At 39.1% G+C, this 21,195-nt stretch overlaps 1 protein-coding gene across 4 annotated transcripts in view; it reads right to left on the bottom strand.

Annotated features, from left to right (window-relative positions):
- The window catches only part of CDKL5 (cyclin dependent kinase like 5), a 196,711-nt gene that overhangs the window by 151,210 nt on the left and 24,306 nt on the right, over positions 1 to 21,195 (bottom strand). The window contains exon 1 of one of the 4 annotated variants that reach the window (XM_053202126.1): positions 13,333 to 13,779. The exons of the other annotated variants lie outside the window; for them this stretch is intronic. The gene's annotated coding sequence lies outside the window, so the exon portion shown is untranslated. Of the gene's footprint in view, positions 1 to 13,332; positions 13,780 to 21,195 lie in introns of those variants that run through there. 4 annotated transcript variants of the gene reach the window in all.

Here is a 21,195-nt window from a genome sequence, read left to right as displayed (position 1 = left end):
CATAAAAGGAACAAACTCCTTATCTTTCAATTTGTATCATCACTTTTCCCATCTTGTCAAATAACAGAAATTACATTTTTTAAACTACATGGTGTATATAATGATTCATGGATTTATAGGATATAAAGGCTTATGACCTCACACTAAGACACTATGAGGACTCCTGTAATATTTCAAATCTTTTACTTTTTCAAATGTTACAAAAATTAAGGAACCACTTGACCGTAAGAGGAAAGTATTAACACATTTCAAAAAACCTTGATGTCTTTTTGTCTATATAAGATGCCAATCATTATTTCCACCACCACCACCCCCACCCCAGCCACATTCTTTAAAAAAAAAAAAGAATTCCACCCATGGTCCCAGAAGCCAGTTCTACATATCATAGGACACTGGTCCTTGGCCAGAGCTTATTGGACTAGAGAAAAGCCTCATGCTAAAGCTGGGAACTATCATATTCTCCCTTCTGGGAGATGGGAATTCAAACTCTGAGACCAAGACAGTAATTAGCTATTAGAGAACTGAAGAAGATCCTATAAACTCAGGGGCTTAGGCTACTATTTTGAGGCAACTGTAATGTACTACCAGAAAGTGAATGAGTGAGAAATTTGAAACTGACTTAAAGAGAAGCAATTCTGAGAGACAAAGGGAGGGAGAAACAATTGCTTGATTATTTCCTGCAACTGAGTCCAAGAGATATGCCAGGTTTTTACAGTAAAATCTCATTTTACTTATGTTAAGGAAGTTTCTATTCCTTAAGATACTGCTTAATTATAATATGAAGCATATCACATTAATATGTTAATATATGTATTAGGTAGTCAATTTGGTTGCTCTAACAGAGAGACCCAAAATAATAGTGGCTTAAATAAAAGAGAAAGTTTATTTCTCTCTCATGTAAAAGTCTAGATGAGTGTCTACTGCTTTCTGGCTCACAGACCAAGATATCTGCTTCATCTCTCACCATGTTGCCTGCATCCCAGACACAGGAAAGAGGAAAAAGTCGGGTACAAGGAGGGTAAAACTCATTTCTTCTTAGGGAACACCACAAAATATGTACCCAGCACGTCCCTTCATATCCTATTGGCCAAGACTTAATCCACACTTTGCTGCAGAAGAGACTGGGAAATGTAGTCTTTATCTGGGTCACAAGTACCTGCTAAAAAACACCAATTACTATTATAGTAAAAGTGAAGAGATATTGGAAGCCAACTTAAAATATATTAGTCTAACACTATGTCTAAGCAGTACATCTACCTCTCCAAAATACTTCAGTCATTATCAGTAAATGTTCTTAAAGGAAATTAGAAGATTGTCCAACACTTGAGAAGAAAAAAAGGAAAATTAAATGGGAAAGAGACAAATGAACCACCCACACACACATACATTATGGATGCAGGAAGGAGATAAATGAAAACTATTTTCAGCACTTTCTATCTTTTATCATGTCCTTACCCCTTTACCCTTTCAGATCATCCATTAAAAAAAAAAAAAATCCAGGGTCACCTGAGTGGCTCAGTCGGTAAGCGTCCGACTTCAGCTTAGGTCATGATCTCACGGTTCGTGAGTTCGAGCCCCACATCAGGCTCTGTGCTGACAGCTCAGAGCCTGGAGCCTACTTCAGATTCTGTGTCTCCCTCTCTGCTCCTCCCCCACTCACACTCTGTCTCTCTCTCAAAAATAAATGAACATTAAAAAAAATTTAAGAAAAAAAATCCAGGGGCGCCTGGGTGGCTCAGCTGGTTAAGTGTCGGACTCCTGTTTTCAGCTCAGGTCACAATCTCACCGTTCATGGGATCAAGTCTCACATCAGGCTCTGTACTGATGGTGCAGGGCCTGCTTGGGATTCTCTCTCTCCCTCTCTCCCTGCCCCTCCCCCACTCGTACTCGCGCTCTCTCTCTCAAAATAAATAAATAAGCTTAAAAAAAAATCCGGAACTAGCAAGTATGTTACATGTGTACTGCAGAAGACAGAGGCAGACCGGGAGTGCAAAGGATTCAGCAGGGGTCTGAAAATAGCATAGCATACCAGTAACTTTGCTGGCTGAGTGTATCAACCTAGCTGACAAAATTTTGAGGCTCTGTATTTCAAAGAACCTGGAAGTTCTCAAATTAAAATCTCTTGCAAAAGATCTCCTTTTAATTACCATTAGTAAAGCATGAACATTTTAGAAAGTCGACAATCTTGGGACACATTTGGTTAGTTTTAACCCCACATCCACCAAAGACTATGTGGAATATTCATATTTAAATTCTGTACCTGTTTTCTTTCCCAAAACTTGAAGATTTTCTGACCTGGAATTCATTTACTGGGATAGTAAATTTTTTTAATTTTTTTTTAATGTTTTATTTATTTTTGAGAGAGACAGAGACAGAGTATGAGCGGGGGAGGGGCAGAGAGAGAGGGAGACACAGAATCCAAAGAAGGCTGCAGGCTCCAAGCTGTCAGCACAGAGCGAGACGCAGGGCCCGAACTTGTGAACTGCGAGATCATGACCTAAGCTGAAGTTGGACGCTCAACCGACTAAGCCACCCAGGCGCCCCAAGGGATAGTAAAATTTTAATTACAACAAGACAAATCAGTGAATAAAGAGAAATTACATCATAAAATACATTAGGAAAAGGCCATGCTGGGTGTTTTTTTTTTCAGTTTATTTATTTTGAGATAGAGCAGTGCACATTCGTGGGGAAGGGCAGAGAGAATCCCAGGCAGGCTCCACAAGAACCATGAGATCATGACCTGAGTCGAAATCTGAGGCTTAACCACCTGAGCCGCCCAGGTGCCCAAAGGCTATGCTAAAAAAAAAAAAAAGTTAAAAAAAAAAAGTTATTCAAAGTACAGCAGTTTAAATGCTCAAATGATGACAGCATATGAACATTTCCTCAGTAAATACCATAAGAAAATGGAAATCTTGAGGCTCAAAATCTAACATCCCCACCCTCTACTGATGAAATGAGGCCAAAAGAGATGTCCAAAATGGGAAACTCAGTGTATTAGATCATTCTGTTGTGAACCTGATCCAGCTGGAAACTTGTTTCCCAGAATTCCCTTCCCTGTATGTACACCAAGTTAGAGATGGCCAAACTCTTGGAAGGTAATCTTTATGGTTAGACATGGTAAAGACAAATGTAGATGCGCCTGGCAGGTTTCAGCTTGTCCTCACCTTCCTCTTGTCCCTCTACGTCTAGCTCTTCTTCCTCACCTGACCAACAGTGGCCCAAGACCCATCAATTATAGACAGGCTATAGGCTTTGGACCTACTGAGGCAGTAGCTACAAGAGGAAATAGCCTTCCACAGACCTCTCCACAATCACGCTCTTTGCATTCCCACTTAGATGGCTGTACACATATGGCTTATTAAAATTTTCCCAGTAAGCTCTGACTTATACACCTGTACCAGTGCTTCAGGAGGATCTGTTATCCCTCCCTTTCCTGATTTCCACATCCCCAGTAACTCCTACAACTGTATAGTCTGCTTACTAATTATAGCAATCCCTTATCCCAGAACACTCACAGTGGTTCTATTTCTCAGAATGAATCCTGACTAATATACTCAAAATTCAGCAATTTATAATCCAGCAGTATTGACAAAAAGGAATTAATTACTGAAAGCCATTTCCCTGTTACTACTAAGCTCAGTTTTTCCTGAGATAACCAGGTTCACTCCACCAAATTACTTCTATATGTGAGAAATGTTTGTTGTTTTCTATCAAGTAATTTCTAAAGGACTGCTCTGTGACTTTTATCTTTATTTCCCTACATATAGCACATTAAAAAAACATTTTAAAAACTTATCAAATAATCCAAATTATAGTATTTATTTTGACTTGTTTTCATAAGAATGTTAATATTTATTTTTTAAGTGTCGTTTAACCAATTTGTCATTTGAGAACTTGCTAAGAGACAAATGGACTAAAAATTAGCAATTTTTAAGAGGACTTCTCTGAAAAGGGCCCATGAAATCTAATAATAAAATAATAAAAATGCCAAACTTATGGGGTGCCTGGATGGCCCAGTCGGCTAAGCTTCCAACTCTTGATTTCGGCTCAGTTCATGATCTCACGGTTCATGGGTGCCAGCTCCACATCATGCTCCAGGCTGACAGTGTGGAGCCTGCTTAGGTTTCTCCCTCTCTTTCTCTCTCTCTCTCTGCCCTCCCCGTCTCAAAATAAACTTTAAAAAAATGCAAAACTGATGAAGTAATCATCAGAAACATCTCTCCCACTTCCCCCACCAAAAAGAATATATTTACTAAGCACTCAAGTCTGGAACTGCACACTCACAGGTCTCATTCAATGATTCTTTTCTTTTTTTTTTTTAGTTTTTTTTTTTTTTAAGTTTCTTTATTTATTTTTGAGAGAGGCAGAGACAGCACAAGTGGGGGAGGGACAGAGGGAGAAGGAGACAGAAAACCCCAAGGAGGCCCCACACGTGAGCGCAGAGCCTGACGCAGGGCCAGAACTCCACAAAACCATGAGATCATGACCTGGGTGAGCCAAAACCAAGAGTTGGATGCTTAACTGACTGAGCCACCCAGGTGCCTCAACGATTCTTTTTTTTAAGTCACTTTTTCTGAAGATTTCCCAAGCTCAGGGCACCTGGGTGGCTCACTCTGATGAGCCTCCGACTTCAGCTCAGGTCATGATCTCAAGGTTAGTGAGTTTGAGCCCTACATCGGACTTGTTGCTATCTACCTGTAAAAGCACATAGCCAAAAATATCCAAAAAAAAAAAAAAAATTAAGATATGTCCAGAATGCATAAAAATATATGTACATACTAGTCTGTTGCATCATTTACTAAATATCCACAAATCTAGTATAAAAAGTTAAAACTTACCAAAACTTATTCATTCTCGTCTTACAGATGAGATGTGCTGCCATTCAGTTGAGAGACATGTAAAGATGTAAACAAATGTAAAGATGCAGTATTAAGTAACTGCATAAAAGTAACTGTAGTACATACTGTACTACTATAATTTCCTAGCTACCTTCTTTTGCTTTTGTTTTTGAGGTGAGCTCAACTGCAGTATCTTCTTAAAATGCTATGTGATACTAAATATCTCTGTGTGAGCAGTTCATCCCTTCAGTAAAACGCTTATCACAATAAAAAGTGATCTCTCACACTTCTCACGTGGTGTTTAGTGCAAGACCATGAATAACACCACGGGACCCATACAAAGTGTCACTAAAGTGCTTCCAAGAAGCAGAGAAAAGTCATGACATTAAAAGACAAGAGTTGAATTGCTTGATATGTACCACCCAGGCTGAGGTATGCAGCTGTGGTTGCCCAACATTTTAAGAAAAATGAATCCGGCATTGAGGACCATTCTAAAAAAGGAAAAGAAATTTCATGAAGCCATCACTGCAGCTAAGCCAACATGCACAAAAACCTTGCACTTTTTGTAAAATAGCTTTTTATCTCCTATGGAAAATGCAGCTTTTATGTGGGTGCAGGATTGCTAGAGATTCTAATGATTCACAAAAAAGCAAAATCATTATATGACAACTGAAAGCAAAAGAAGGTAAAGGATCTAATGTTGAAGATTCTTTGCCAGCAAAGGATGGCTTGGTATGTATACATGTATGTATGTATGTATGTATGTATTAATTTATAAGAGCTTTGGCTTTAAAAATGCCAAGATAACAGAAGCAGCTTCTGTCCATCAAGACACAGCAGACAAATTCCCAGATGCCATTAAGAAAATCACTGAGGATTACATATAAGGGGTATGGGCAGTTAGGATCCCACCCCCTTTTTAAAAGTTGAATATAAACAGGGGCCCCTGGGTGGCTCAGTTGGTTAAGCGTCTGACTTTGGCCCAGGTCATCATCTCATGGTTCATGAGTTCAAGCCCCACACTAATATGTGGAGCCTACTTGGGATTCTCTGTTTCCCCCTCTCACTCTGTCCCTTCCCCACATGCACTCACACACACACACACACACACACACTCTCATAATAAACAAACTTTTAAAAGTTGAATACAAATAAACTCATGAGCACTTTAGCAACTTGACAACTTATTCACATGGAGAAAATAGTTCTTTCAAGTTATGCGAAAAAGAAAAAAAAACAGTAATTCTGGGTATATCCTTACAGGTGGGTTTATTGTTCACAGTAATGTTGTCAAAAAGACTGAAGAAACAGACTAGTCCAATGGCACAGAACATAATAAAAAGCCTCCTGAGCAGAAGTCCTATGTCAGTTCCTTTCCTGTATATGTTAGCAATGTGTAGCTGAACTCTTGGCATTGAAACCAGAGAAGCCAATAATAGAGGAGCATGCACTTTTCAGTACTGGGTGTAGGATGTGGATCACAAGGTAGATGAAGGATGCAGAGTGCTATATTAGAGTGGCAGAAGTGTTAAGTCATTGAGGGAAAAGGTTAGCGAAAGAAATCTAGATTCATGACAATGACCTCAATTTTCTTCTATAAAATGGAGATAAACAGTAAAGGTTGGGTGGGTGGGGCCAGTACTGCTTACTCACCTATTTTGGTGATAAAAATGAGTCTATCATTAATTTCATTTTAGGAGAAGGTTGATAGACACTGGCCCCTGGATTCAGTGTTCATGGTCATTGTTAAACTGGCATAAGACAATCTAGATTATTTGTTTACTTCTGTACCTGTTTCCTGCTAGAATTAGAACATAAGCTTCACAAAGACAGGCATATTTGTTGAATTACAACGAAGAGGGTTGTGGTGGAGATTAAGAAATGCACGTAAAACCCTCACAGTTGACCACAGGCATTGCTTAACTAAATGTAAGATTCAGTTCACCTATAGCCAATATGAGTATCTGGCAGATTTGAACTTTTGCATGGACTCTTGTCAGGTGTAAGTTTTTGAAAACTTTTGAATAAATTATAAGAGAGAAAGAAGAATCATTGAGGAGAAAGGATATCTGACTGAACAGGCTTTTAATGAAGACAAAAGTGCCCTCTTCTGGAAAACAAATACCACAAAGGACATTTGTTAGTAAGGAAGAGAAGCACGCACCAGGATTTAAGGCAGGAAGGGATAGGCTAACTCTGTTTTGTAGAAGTGCGGTTGGGTATATGACCAGGACTACTCTTACCTATAAAGCTGCTATCTCCCATCCTCCCACCCCTGCCAAGACTTGAAGGGAAAAGATAAACACCAGCTGCCAGTCTTCTGGCTGTACAACAAGAAGGCCTGGACAATGAGAACACTTTTTCTGGACCGGGTCCATGGATGCTGAAGTCAGGAAGTACCTTGCCGGGAAGGGACCACCTTGCCTTTTAAAGTTCTTCTGACACTGGACAATGTGCTACCCAAAACAACATGAGTTCAACATCAAAGGCACTGAAGTGGTCTAGTTGCTCCCAAATACATCTCTATGTCAGCCTCTAGATCAGAGGGTCATAAGGATTTTCAAGGTTCGTTACACACAGTATTATACCGAAAAAATTGTCAACAGTATGGGGGCAAGCCCTGATAGACATATTACATCATGAAACTCTAGAAGGATTACCCTACTGAAGATGCCACCATTATAGAAAGAGCCATGAAAAGCATCAAGCCTAAAAAAAAAAAAAAAATTCCTGCCAGAGAAAACTGTTGAGATGTTGTACATGACTTCACACAGGCTTTATGACAGGGCCAATCAAGGAAGCCATGAAAATGGCCAAAAAAAGGTGGGGGGTGGTGAGGGGCAAAGAGTTTCAAGATACAGATCTTGGGGAAATTCAAGATCTGATAAACACCACATCAGGGGAATTAACAGAAGACAACTTAATGGAGACAAGTTGTCTGAACCAGTGCCAGATGATGAGGAAGATGTAAAAGAAGCAGTACCAGAGAACAAATTGACATTAGACAATCTGGCAGAAGGGTTCTGATTATTCGAGTCTGCTTTTGATTTACATCACAGACCTTTCTATGATATGGGCACTAAAACTAAATCGAACAGCAGATGAAGGATTGATACCATATGGAAACATTTTTAGGAAAGTGAAAATGCAACAAAGTCACCAAATTATGATATATCTCCATAAAGTTAAACACAGAGTGTGGCTGCCTCTCCTTCCATCTCCTCCACCTCTTCCGCCACTGCCACCCCTGAGACAGCAAGACCAACACTCCTCCTCTTCCTGCTCCTCTTCATCCTCCTCAACAGGAAGACCATAACGATGAAGACCTTTATGATAATTCACTTCGACTTAATGAATAATAAATAATCACCATGCCATACTGTTAATAAACTTCTCTATTGTGTGTGTGTGTGTCTTCACAGGAAAATCTAACAACCGTATGTCAGGAACTGTAGGACTGTAGGAGATGTTTTGTGTCATCATCATTGCCTAAGTAGAACATATATGCGAGACTTGTGCAAGACACAAGGTGAGTGATGTGGGGTTTGTTTGTTTTTTTTTTTTAGTTTATTTATTTTGAGAGAGAAAGGAAGAGAGAGAGCAGGGGAGGGGGATAGAGAGAGGGAAAGAATCCCAAGCTGACAGCATGGAGCCTGACACGGGGCTCAGTCTCACAAACTATGAGATCATAAACTGAGCCAGCCTAAATCAAGAGTCTGATGCTTAACTGACTGAGCCACCCAGGTGCCCTGAGTGATGTTTAATATAAAATTAATAATCTGTTAGTTTTCTTACCAACCAGTTTATAACTGTGCTTTCAAAAAAGTACATTACTGTACAGTATTGTCTCTCCCCCCTCATAATTGGAGAAACTGCCCATTAGCCTATCAACACAGGTAAGTGGTTTTTTAAAAAATGTAACCATGTCTCCAATACTGTATATCTGTTTTGTCTCATATAAGATAATATTAATATAAGTACTGACACAGATGACTCATCCTGTAAACAGATCATGTAAATTTGCAGTATCAATAAATACAGTACAGTACTATGAGGGTATTTCCTCTTACGATTTTCCTAACATTTTCTTTTTTCTACTTTAAGAACACAGTATAATACATATAACATACAAAATATGTGTTAACTGACTTTATGTTGTCAGGCTTCCTGCCAACAGTAGGCTGTTAGTGAAGTTTTAATTTTTTAATGTTCATATTTTTTGAGGGGAGGGGAAGATAGAGTGCGAGCAAGGGAGGGGCAGAGAGAGAGGGAGACACAGAATCTGAAGCAGGCCCCAGGCTCTAAGCTGTCAGCACAGAACCCATCATGGGGCTTGAACTCATGAACTACAAGATCATGACCTGAGCCGAAGTCGTATACTTAACCGACTGAGCCACCCAGGTGCCCTAGTAGTGAAGTTTTGAGGGAGTTACAAATTATTAAGAGGATTTTTTACTCTGAGGGGATTGGTGTCCCAAACTCTCATGTTGTTCAAGGGTCAACTGTATATATGAAAACCCAGTCCTATATGTAGCTAGAATATGTACAGAGGGAAAGATTAGGAGATATTCATGCTAATAAAAGAACCCTTATTTTACAAAAGGCTTTGCTTCATAATTTATTTGAAGGGAAGATTCCAAAGCGTGTTTAAAATTATTCCATCTAGAAAAACTCTGAGAAACAAACTATAAGATAGTGTTATTCTATAAAAACACATATAATTATAAAAGCCAGCACTTGTACTTACCAAAGTCTCACTATTGAATCCCTACCCACAAAATAGTATATGGTTTATATTTTGGCTGGAAAGGATTTAAGCCCCTGCTAAATTTCCAACTCAAGAAAGGCACATACAACGAACAAAATGACTCAGTAAACCACCACTGGGAAAAACAATAGTAAGTAGCATTTGACTCTATGTGGCTTCCTAAAGAATCCTGAAACATATACTATATTAAATTTTACAGTGCCAGTACATTTTGAAATGAATAGAGGATATTCTGAATTAATTAACTTAAGGTCACAATTTTTGTTTTTAACTTAAACCAGTCTCACACCCCATCCATTTGCTGTTTATGATTACAGCTATATATTTTTTCAAACTGGAAAATTGCAAACTGAATTTAAATATAGCATGCTCCAAACTCAGAATGAGATTCTCCTCTATACTTGATCTTTAAAAATTTTTAATCTAGAGGAATAGTGAAATTATTTACCCTGCTAAATTGATTAAAGATACTAATTTTTTTTAATGAGCACATTTGGAGTGCTAACTTACAAGCCTCAAAAAGTTTTCTAGTGTCTTAATGACAGTTCACACACATATGACATTAATTGAATACCTACCATGTGTAATGTGTAAAAGCACTGCAGAAGAAATGGGGAGGGGGGGCAGGTTCATTCCACAATGCTAATTACAGTTTCAGCCTCTGTTTGTCCACTCCCATGACTGACAAAACAGTCAATAGAACCCTTGTTCATTATAAGTGCCTTTTTTGCTGGTCCATCCCTACAGCTCCATTATGTTACTGTTAATATTCCAGAACCAGGATGACACAGACTCCCCCATGGAGATGTCCCTGCAAAAGCTGACTGAAGTGGTAATCACTTTCCCAAGCTTGATCAACATCTGTTGACTCCCTTGATGATAGAAGCCCACAGAATCCCGCAGCTCACACTAGCATGTGTAACAGTGCCAGAGCACAAACTACAACAAAACTCTGATACCTCAGTTGCAATCAGTCCACCAAGTAGTTAACTTGGAATTTTCCTCTATGAAACACTATGTGGCACTTGCCCACACTGACCCCCATATGCCACTTCTCTCCCCACAGTTTCAAGAGTTCTTCCCACAGTTATCTCTGTTGGCACCACACAGCACTACCTGAGCAAGCCAATGCCCTCTGCAGAAGTGGAGAACTCCCTGGGCTATTTCTGGTACACAACTTCTAAGATGATGCTTAAGAAAAATTAGTACATCAGAAGTACCCTGTGACTCTACTACTTCGAGGAATTCTTTAAATTACTCATAAGCTTTCATATATACACAAGTCCTTGGGATACATCAAGAGTTATCACCATCACAATTAAATTCTAAACATTTAAAGATTTCATAAAATTTGTTTATACAGGCCTTAGGAACATTTATGATGTCTCAAAAGATACTATTACCTTTCACTGGGCCTCATGACTTTTGGGTTTAAATTCAAAGATAATTCAGTCATGAGAATGGGAAATAGTTTTAATTTTTCATTTAGGAAGAATTTTTGCTTCCAATAATGCTGACTGTATAATTCAGGCAAACCCTTCCACTACAAACAGAAAGCTGGGCGAAAAAATGACAACTGAGAATGAAGGGAAAAAACTATCACTAGTCACAGACTACACATATAGAAAATCCAAAATAATCTACAAATAAACTATGAGAAAAAAATGAGTATCAAAGCTGAGGGATATAAAAGTTGATATTGAAAAATCAATTTATTTATATATACCAGCAATAAAGTTAGAAAATGAATTTTTAATACCATTTACAATACCATCAAAAAATACCAAATTTCTGGATGCCTGGCTGGCTCAGTCGGTAGAGCATGTGGCTCGTGATCTCAGGGCCGTGAGTTCGAGCCCCACATGGGGTGTAGACACTGTTTAAATAAACTTAAAAATACATATATCGGGGGCACCTGGGTGGCTCAGTTGGTTAAGCATCTGACTTCGGCTCAGGTCATGATCTTGAGGTTCATGAAATCAAGCCCCTAGCTCAGAGCCTGGAGCCTGCTTTGGATTCTGTGTCTCCCTCTCTCTCTGCCCCTCTCCCACTCATGCTCTGTCTCTGTCAAAAATAAATAAACATTAAAAAAAATTAAAATATATGTATATATCAAATTTCTAGAAGTAAACGAAAAGAAAAGTGGAAAACCTTTACACAGAAAGCTGTAGAAAACAGTATATTACAAAATTAAAGGAAACCTAATAAGTAAAGGGATATTCCACGTTCTTGAGACTTACCATATTTAAAGATGTCAATTCTATCCAAATTGATCTAGAGACCCAATACAACCTCAATTTGAACAAGTGTTTTTGTTTTTTTTTTTTTAACATTTATTCATTTTTGAGAATGAGAGAGACAGAGCATGAGCCGGGGAGGGGCAGAGAGAGAGGGAGACACAGAATCCGAAGCAGGCTCCAGGCTCCGAGCTGTCAGCACAGACCCTGATGCGGGGCTTGAACTCATACCGCGAGATCATGACCTGAGCTGAAGTCGGACGCTCAACCGACTGAGCCACCCAGGCACCCCTGAACAAGTTTTTTAATGGAAATTTGCAGGCTTATTCAAAAATGTATTTAGAAATGCAAGCAGCCAAGGAAAACAAGACACTCTTGAACAAGAACACAAAGACTTTCTCTTCAGGTATCAGGACTTATTATAAATATAAAGCACAGTCATTAAGACACTATATTAGGCAAATGGATGAAAGGAAAGAACAGAAAGCACAGAAATAAATTATATATGGAATGAATGGATACTTGTTGTACAGCAAAGTTGGCATCACAGACCAGAGAGTAAAGTTCAATCTTTGCCAATAAATGGTGCTAAGTCATTTGGATATGCATAAGGAAAACAAAATCAAACTTAACCTCTACCTCACAACATAAACATTAATTTCAGGTATGTTCTAGATCTGAATCGAAAAGTGAAAACATAAAGCTCCTAAAAGATAATGTAGACTAATATTTCTCTGTACATACAAGCACCAACCATAAAGGACAGCACAGATAAACTGGACTGTATTAAAATTAATAACTTCTGCTCACCAAAAAAAGAATGGCAAGGTAAGCCACAAAGCAAAGCAGATATTATTATACAGTTTTTTAAAATGGTCAACAGGGGGCACCGACTTCAGCTCAGGTCATGATCTCATGGTTTATGAGTTCAAGCCCTGCGTCGGGCTCTGTGCGGATAGCTTCAGATTCTAAAGCCTGCTTCTCTGTGTCTCCCTCTCTCTCTGCCCCTCCCCTGCTCAGGCTCGCTCTCTCTCTCTCTCAAAAATAAACACTTAAAAACAATTTTTTTTAAGAAATTTAAAATGGTCAACACATGATAATGATAAAAAACAGACCAACTTTTAGTCAATAAATTGTATTGTTTTTAAATTCTCTATAGAAAATGCACTCAGTTATTGTCTGAACCTGGAGCAGACCATACCCATCACTCCCAGCCCTTGATATACCACTAACTTTTAGAGATTTACAAGGTTTAGGTCTTCACCTGGATCAAGTTACAGAAGTGTTGGCTTTGTGAAAAATACACTGTGGTGTTCACTGATGTCTCATATACCTTGTTAACTGTTTATCACGCTTCACTACAAAATAGTTTAAAAAGTCAAAGGGTGAGTATGTATACCTCCTGATTTACAAAATAAAAAAAAAAAATGAGACAAAGATTGTAACTTCCAATCAACAGCCAGTCAGTCAGAAGCCCAAGTGACCATACCTGAACTTGGATTGTCCTCAGAAGGGGATTATGGTGGGGCACACGGCGGTAATCTTGTAGGACTGAGCCCTTACTCTATGGAATCTAATGGTATCTCCAGGTAGATAGTGTCAGAATGGAGTTGAATTCTAGAACACCCAGGTGGTGTCTAGACAACTGCTTGGTAGTGTTGGAAATACACAATACACACACACACACACACACACACACACACACACACACACTGGAATGTGGTAAAGAATCCTTGTTGATGATCTGAAGTTGGAATGACCCCAGAATTGTGGTCAGCGTCTTACAAATTTTCTTACAAAAAGACAGATATAAACAGGCCTTTAACAAAACAAATATAAATACCTAATAAATCTATGAAAAGCCGTTCACTCTCACTAGTAACCAATTAAATAAAAAAAGAGACACAGTGAAATCATTTTTAACCTAATATGCTGGTAATGATTACAGTAACAAACATCTCATGTTCTTTCACAGGTATGGGAATAGGTGAATTCATTCATTGCAGGTAGGAATATAAAGGTTTCTGGAGGGTAATGTGGCAATAAGTATCAATATTTTAAATTTATGAGTACCACTGGATTTAAAAACCCATCTACTACTAGAGATTTATGCTAAGGAGAATATCAAATGGGCAAAAATGGATACTACAAAGGTTGTATACTAGTTGTATACTACAGCAGTGCTGTTCACAATAATCAACAATAAAAAAAACTCCAATGTTGTCAATGTAGGATTGATAAAGTAAACGATGTCACAGAATCATGCCACTATTAAAATTATTTAACTAGGGGCGCCTAGGTGGCTCAGTCGATTAAGTGTCGACTCTTGGTTTCAGCTCAGGTCATGACCTAACATTTGCGGGTTTGAGCCCCACATCAGAGCTCCACACTGACGGCTGAGCCTGCTTAGGATTCATTCTCTCATTCTCTCTCTCTCTCTCTCTCCACCCCTCTGCCACTCATGCTATCTCAAAACTTTTTAAAAAGTTTTAAAATTATATAACTATATTTACTGATATAGAAGAGCTATAATATCTTAAATAATCACAGTATAGAACATGGTATATTCTGTGAATGAAAAAAATTTTTTTCACAAAAACAAATGAGCAAACTGTATTCCACAACTTCACTTGTTGCTTAGGAAATTCACTGGTATTTAGCTGCCTATTTAAGAGGAGAATTTTGGGGGCGCCTGAGTGGCTCAGTTGGTTTAGCATCTGACTTCGGCTCAGGTCATGATCTGATGGTTTGTGAGTTCGAATCCCACTTCGGGTGAGCTCAAGCCACACCTCAGGTAAATCATGAGCCCCACTTTGGGTAAAACCATGAGCCCCACTTTGGGTAAAACACAAGCCCTGCTTCAGGAGCCCGGCTTCTCTCTCTTCCTGACCCTTATGGGATTCTCTCTCTGTCCCTCACTCACTTGCGCCCTCTTTCTCTCAAAACAAAACAACAACAAAATAGAAGTGCTTTACTATTTAAAAATAGTAATAATGAAAAAAAAAGGAAAATTGTGTAACTTGGTATTGAGTTCCTATGTATGAGACCATGTTATGCCCAATACTAATTGATTCTTCTAAGACACCAGAATAACTTTGTTATTCTAATAAGCGCCATAATGTTTCATCTTCAATATAGTTGGGGTTCTTCTTCCAAGACTGATGTTGGCAAACAGAACATCTCATACTGTTTCACCATAGATTTCCTCTGTAACACCTGATATGGAGAAGATGTTTTTATGACCATGTGAAATGAAATTGCCATCTTTACCAACTAGCTGCTCCTATAAACATGGTTTCCAATATACAAAATCCATCAATTTCTAAACATACATTAACCTGTATATAATCTTTCATATGTGAAACATTGGCAGGTGTTCAAGATCAATTTAACTTGCCTAAGGAATTTTGTTTTCAAAACTGTATAATTCCATGTATACAAAACTAAATTTAAATCGATACTCAAATATTTAAACAGAAAAATGTACTGCTTCTAATGTGGCATTTGAGGGGATTTTGCTTTCTTCTTCACCTTCCCTAGAGTGTCTAAATTTCTTGTGATGGGTCTGTATCAATCAAGAGAAGAAGCTATCCATTTTTAGAAAAAATGATCTTCCTCCATACCCTACTTCCTGTACCACGTGGCATCTCCACCTTCTGCCTGCACTACATCAGGAGGCACCACTATGCTCTCACCTAGCACCAGGTTCAATGCCTCAGCTTCTTCTCAGACCATTGCCTCTGTCTGGACACTTACCCAGCTGGCTATAAAGGCCCAGCCATATCACTCCTCAGCAGCAGTCTCCTTTCAATTCCCAAGATGACTCCTCCCTTTAATTTACCTCACAGCTTCCAGTATCTTTTTTTTTTTTAAGTTTATTTATTGTGAGCGAGACAAAGAGGGCAGGCAGGGAAGGAGCAGAGAGAGAGAGGGAGTAAGAGAATCCCAAGCAGGCTCCACACCACCAGTGCAGAGCCCAACGTGGGGCTTGAACTAACAAAACTGAGATCATGAACTGAGCTGCAATCAAGAGTCACACACTTAACCAACTGAGCCACCCAAACGCCCCTCCAATATCTTTTAGTTTTAATTCACCCTATAAAAGTGTGTCAGCTTACAGATGCTCAACATTACTAATCAGGGAAATGCAAATCAAAACCACAATGAGATATCACCTGACACTAGTTAGAATGGCTAAAATCAAAATGAGAAAAAAATAACAAGTATTAGAAAAGATGTAGAGAAAAAGGAACCCTTGTACACTGTTGGTGAGAATGCAAATTGGTGCAGCCACTGTGGAAAATAATATGGAGGTTGCTCAAAAAATTAAAAATAGAAATACCATATGATCCAAGAATTCTACTACTGGGTATTTACCCAAAGAAAATGAAAACAATTCAAAAAGATATGCACCACTACATTTATTGCAGCATTATACACAATAGCCAAAATATGGAAGCAACCTACATGTCCATCAATAGGTAAATGGGTAAGGAAAATGTTGTGTACACACACACACACACAACACTAGAATATTACACAGCCACAAAAAAATGGTGATATCATGCCATTTGAGACAACACAGATGGACCTAGAGGGTATTACACTAAGTGAAATGATTCCAACTGAGAAAGATAAATACCATTATGAGCACTCATAAATGAGGCTAAAAAAAAAAAGAAGAATCAGACCTATCATTGCAGAAAACAAACTGATGGTTGCCAGAAGGGGCTGGAGAGGGCTTGAGCAAAATGGGGAAAGGACAGAGGGAGATAACAAGCTTTCCAGTTATGGAACAAATAAGTCACAAGAATAAAAGGCACAACATAAGAAACACAGTCAATGATATTGTAATAGCAACATAACAGGACAGATGATAGCTAAACTTGTTGTGAATAAAGCATAATGTATAAACTTGTCAAATCACTAAATTGTACACATGCTAATGTAACACTGTGTGTCAACTATACTCAAAAAAAGATAATAAATAAAAATCAAATAACAGTTGTCATGAAAAGAAAATAAACAAACAGGGGCGCCTGGGTGGCTCAGTTGGTTAAGCATCTGACTTTGGCTCAGGTCATGATCTCACGGTTCGTGAGTTCAAGCCCCGCATCAGGCTGTGTGCTGAGAGCTCAGAGCCTGGAGTCTGCTTCAAATTCTGTGGCTCCCTCTATCTCTGCTCCTCCCCTGCTCATGCTCTTTCTCTGTCTCAAAAATAAATAAATATTTTTAAAAAGTAAACAAATAAATAAAAGTCTGCCAGCCTACTCTCCCTAAAGTAAGCTCCCAGGATGTCCCTTAACTAAAATGATTCCCCAGCCCCTGCATACTCACACTCTAGTATTCAAGGTCCCTGCTATAATCCAGCCTTCTTATTCTCATCTACTACCTTTCTTAAACCTTACTCTCCAACCAAAAGGCAACTGACTATTCTCTGACCAATCAAGGGTAGACCAGTGGTTCGCAGATTTTAGTACATCACAATCACCTGGACAGTTTGTTAAAACCCACATTTCTAGGATCAACTCCCAGAGTTTCTAGTTCAGTAAGCCTGAATGTGATGCTAATGCTGTCAGTTTAGGGATCATACTCCAAGAACCACTTGGTATAAATTATAGATGGCCCCCAACTGACAACAATTCAACTTATGATTTTTCAACTTTACAAAAGCAATCCAAATTCAGTAAAAAGTGTACTTTGAATTTTGATCTTTTCCTGGGCTAGCAATATGTGGTATGATACTCTCATAATACTAGGCAGCTACAGCAAGCCACAGCTCCTAATCAGCCATGTGATCACAAGGGTCCACAAGCCGATACAACCATTCTGTTTTCCACTTGCAGTACAGTATTGAGATATTCAACACTTTATTATAAAATAGGTTTTGTGTTCGATGACTTTACCCAACTGTAGGCTAATATAAGTGTTTTGAGCACATTTAAGGTAGGCTAGTTAAGCTATGATGTTCCGTGTAGGTTAGGTATTAAATGCATTTCCTACTTAAAATATTTTCAACTTACAATGGGTTTATTGGGGGGGGGGCTGGGTAGCTCAGGTGGTTTTGGCTCAGGTCATGATCTCACAGTTCGTGGGTTCGAGCCTCTCATCGGGTTCTGTGCTAGCAGTGCAGAGCCTGCTTAGGATTCTCTCTCCCTCTCTCTCTGCAGCTCCCCTGCTCACACTGTCTCTCTCTCTCTCAAAATTAATAGTCTTTAAAAAAACTTTTTTAATAAAACAAAATAAAATAAAAAACAATAGGTTTTTACTCCATTGTAAGCCAAAGAAGAACTGTAAACTTTCCTGCTCCATGACTCCATCAAGCAATTCCCTTCCCCTGGCATGCAAACCACAGCAACTGAAATCCTTTCAAGATTGACTTCATACACCAACGTCGCACCCCCCACACAAAGCCAAACATGGTACCTTCCTCTCTCTGCAACCCAAGCTAAGAAGTGATATGCTGCGATATGGAGGTCCCACAGCACTTTATTTATAACTCTGGTGACAATATATTTGGTCTTGTATCATTATGTGTGTCTCCTATATCCATTAGACTAGGATTGTGAGGTTTAGAGACTCATCCTTATGGGTCTTTCTTTAGATATGGAGATGCCTAGGACAGAACCTTGCAAGTATCAAGAACTCAGTTTGAAACTTTCTGAATTGAACTAAGAGCATTTCAAAAGGATCTTGTTCTTTATTCAACTACAAACTTCACACTGTAGGCCCTCAAACAGTAGCTAGTCATATCGATGCCATGCAAAGTACACTAGTTCCCACAGCAGACAGCAACAGGGAAACAGCACTCAAAACAATCTACAAAGGCAAGAACCAGTTTCTTCAAAGAACTATGTGTCTTAAAAGTCAATCAAGATTGTTAGCAAAGGAAGACAGAATGCTTAGTTTTTGTACTCTTTCAGGGCCATCTGAACGATATGAAAGATCTGTATTATTTTCAGATTTATTTGGAAATGACCCCAAGGGTTCATGACATGTAGTGATTAATGACTTAACTCACACAGGCTTGGGGGAAATAGAACACTTAGTAAATATACCTAGATGACAAACTTTAATCTTTTGTGTGGTATCAAAAAGAAAGAAACATAAACTGGTATAGCTACTTTAGAAAGTTGTTTGGTATTATGTACATATGCTATGGCTTGGCAATTTTCCTCCTAGGTGTGTACCCAAGAGAAATGAAAGCATCTGCCCACAAAAAGACGTACATAATAGTTTATTTGCATTAGCCAAAACCAAGAAACCACCTAAATATCCATTAACAAGAGAACGGATAAATTGTGTTTTACCATAAAATTGAGTTTTCCATAAAATGGAAAAAAAAGATTCAGGAAACTTTTGCTGCAATCAGTGCAAAACCACTCTCACTGAGAAATCCATGGGAGTGAACGGTTCACAGAAATGTTTCTATCTATCATGTCCAATTATATCTTCCCTGAGAAATGACATGTAGTACTGCAAATACCAAAATTAGAAACCTGAAAATTTTCACTGGAGTGCATCCCATCAAACCATAGCCTTCTAACAGAATGGGTCACCTGCTGAAACCCACTTGCTAAGTGGTAAGATAATAATTTCAATATGATGAAATTTCTTTTAAAAATCCTCCAAATCCTGGGGCACCTGGGTGGCTCAGTAGGTTAAGCGTCTGGCTTAAACTCAGGTCATCATCTCACAGTGCATGAGTTGGAACCCCACATCAGGCTGTCTACTGTCAGCACGGAGCCTGCTTTGGATCCTCTGTCTCCCTCTTTCTCTGTCCCTCCCTCTCCCCAAAAATAAATAAACATTAAAAAAAATCCTCCAAATCCTCAAAAAAAAAATTAAAAATAGAACTACTATACAATCCAGTAATCTCACTTCTGGGTGTATATCCAAAGGAAGCAAAATTAGTACCTTGAAGAGATATCTACATTCCCATGTTCACTGTAGCATTACTTAAATAGCCAAGATATGGAAACAACCTAAACATCTATCAGTGGATGAATGGATAAAGAAAATGTGGCACGGTTCATGAGTTGGAGCCTCACATCAGGCTCCACGCTGACAGTGCAGAGCCTGCTTGGGATTCTCTCTTTTCCTCTCTCTCTGCCCCTCCCCTGCTCACACGCTCACTCTCTCTCAAGAATAATTTCTTTGGTGGTGGGGGAGGCGCTTGGGTGGCTCAGTCGGTTGAGCGTCTGACTTCGGCTCAGGTCATGATCTCGCAGTATGAGTTCAAGCCCCACGTCCGGCTCTGTGCTGACAGCTTGGAGCCTGGAGCCTGCTTCGGATTCTGTGCCTCCCTCTCTCTCTGCCCCTCCCCCACTCATGCTATGTCTCTCTGTCAAAAATAAACAAACATTAAAAAAAATTTTTTTTAATTTTTTTTTCAACGTTTTTTATTTATTTTTGGGACAGAGAGAGACAGAGCATGAACAGGGGAGGGGCAGAGAGAGAGGGAGACACAGAATCGGAAACAGGCTCCAGGCTCCGAGCCATCAGCCCAGAGCCTGACGCGGGGCTCGAACTCACGGACCGTGAGATCATGACCTGGCTGAAGTCGGACGCTTAACCGACTGCGCCACCCAGGCACCCCAAAAAAAATTTTTTTTAAAGAATAATTTTTTTTTTCTTTAATGGTGTGTATATACAGTGGAGTAGTATTCAGCTATTTAAAAGAGGGGGAAGGGGCACCTGGGTGGCTCAGTCAGACTGAAGTGTCTAACCACTCAGGTCATGATCTCGTGCTTGGGGGGTTCGAGCCCCACATCAGGCTGCCTGGAGTCTGCTTTGGATTCTATGTCTCCCTTGCTCTCCACCCCTCCCCCGCTTGTGCTCTGTCTTTCAAAAATAAATAAACATTAAGAAACTTTTTAGGAAATACATAAAAGAGAGGGGAGGGGGCAGGAGGAAATTCTGCAGTTTGCAACAATCTGGATGAACGTAGTGGGCATAATACTAAGTGAAATAAGCCGGAGAAAGACAATACCGTATGGTATCACTTATATGTAGAATCTTTAAAAAAAAAAAAAAAAAAAAGTTAAGTTTGTAGAAACAGAGAACAGTGATTGCCAGGGGGTAGGGAAATGGAAACATGTTGGCCCAAGCATACAAACTTTCAGTTATAAGATAAATAAGTTCTGAAGGTCCAGTGTACAGCATGGTTACTTTGGTTAATAATACTATATTGTATACCTGAAATTTGCTGAGAAAGATCTTAAGCATGCTCACCAAAACAAAAAACAAACCAACCAAGGAACTGCGAAGTGACGGATGTGTTAATTAACTTGACTGCGGTCATCACGTCACAATGCATACATATATCATCACATGGCACACTTTCATTATA

Source organism: Acinonyx jubatus, chromosome X, assembly GCF_027475565.1.
Source record: "Acinonyx jubatus isolate Ajub_Pintada_27869175 chromosome X, VMU_Ajub_asm_v1.0, whole genome shotgun sequence".
Lineage (NCBI taxonomy): Eukaryota > Metazoa > Chordata > Mammalia > Carnivora > Felidae > Acinonyx > Acinonyx jubatus.
The sequence above is the reverse complement of the archived record's forward strand: the minus strand, read 5'-3'. Positions and strand labels throughout refer to the sequence as shown.